Source organism: Sinocyclocheilus grahami, unplaced genomic scaffold (genome assembly GCF_001515645.1).
Source record: "Sinocyclocheilus grahami isolate Dianchi unplaced genomic scaffold, SAMN03320097.WGS_v1.1 scaffold1007.1, whole genome shotgun sequence".
Taxonomy (NCBI): domain Eukaryota; kingdom Metazoa; phylum Chordata; class Actinopteri; order Cypriniformes; family Cyprinidae; genus Sinocyclocheilus; species Sinocyclocheilus grahami.
Genome location: NW_015506186.1, coordinates 166,366 through 167,442, shown reverse-complemented (window position 1 = coordinate 167,442; position 1,077 = coordinate 166,366). Strand labels below are relative to the sequence as shown.

The 1,077-nt window shown below is 34.5% G+C and overlaps 1 protein-coding gene across 1 annotated transcript in view; it reads right to left on the bottom strand.

Annotated features, from left to right (window-relative positions):
* The window catches only part of emsy (EMSY transcriptional repressor, BRCA2 interacting), a 36,127-nt gene that overhangs the window by 12,767 nt on the left and 22,283 nt on the right, over positions 1–1,077 (bottom strand). The gene's annotated exons all lie outside the window — the stretch shown is intronic.

Genomic DNA, 1,077 nt, shown 5'->3' with positions numbered 1-1,077 from the left:
ACTGGATAGTGGAGACGGAGGAAACTGCTTCTTGATGTTTTGTAGCAACACGACTGTCTGTATAATGTGTCGAAAACGTATCACACCCGTAAGGAGAAAGAGAAGCGCTGGAGTGAAATCGCCTCAGTTTTGAACGTGTACGGGGATGCAGGGGAGTCACGAGCAGGGGGTCTGGGGGCTTTACTCAAGTTAAAACACTTTCATCATCCTCATGAATGTATGCTGGTTTACCTAATGGCTGCGACTCACACCAGTATTTGTTCTGTGCTGATCACAATCGAATCCTTTCATTATAACATACAGAGTGTTTACACGACGATGTTAATAATATATTAATTGCACAGTGTGAGATTCATTGGTCATAACAGAACTTTGTGTGATCACGATGAACTAATGTGACAGTTTTTAGTGGTTAAAAAGGAGCGCTCTTTGCGAGCTTTCTAGGCAATAATTAAAAATGTAAAACTTAGTTTTTTGGCCACACACACGTTGCAAAGTTTCGGGAATGACATCCGCATATTTATGCTGGATTCGCTCTCGAAGTAGTAGTGATTGACATAGTGATAACCATAGCAATAGATGGGACAAAATATGTGAAAATGTGCATTAAGACTAGAGCACCCTCACTAATGTCAGAAGCACCCTCAGTGATTATTTCTGGTTGGTACGCTTTTATTGTATAGCCCATAATACAATAAAAAACAACAAAATACAAATGCACTAGATAAAATAATTTAATAAATGCATATTTACAATTTAAGCACTTAACTAAAATAAGTATTAAATAATTAAATAAATAACTAGAGAAGGCTGACTATAACCAGTTTGCTTCCATTTAGTAAGAAAAGCCTGTACTCTAATTTTTAAAAAGCATTATGAAAAAAATGACTATTTCGATATCAGGAAAAATAATTTCTTCCTGTACACAGGATGAACGATCTACTGTGTTAATTCATTTTAATTAATTTAAAACTATTACAATGGTTTAACATTGTATTAACATTTTAAAGAATCAACTAAAATTTAAGCAACAGCAAGCAACAATTTTATTAATGGATTATTCAGTCAGTTATTCAA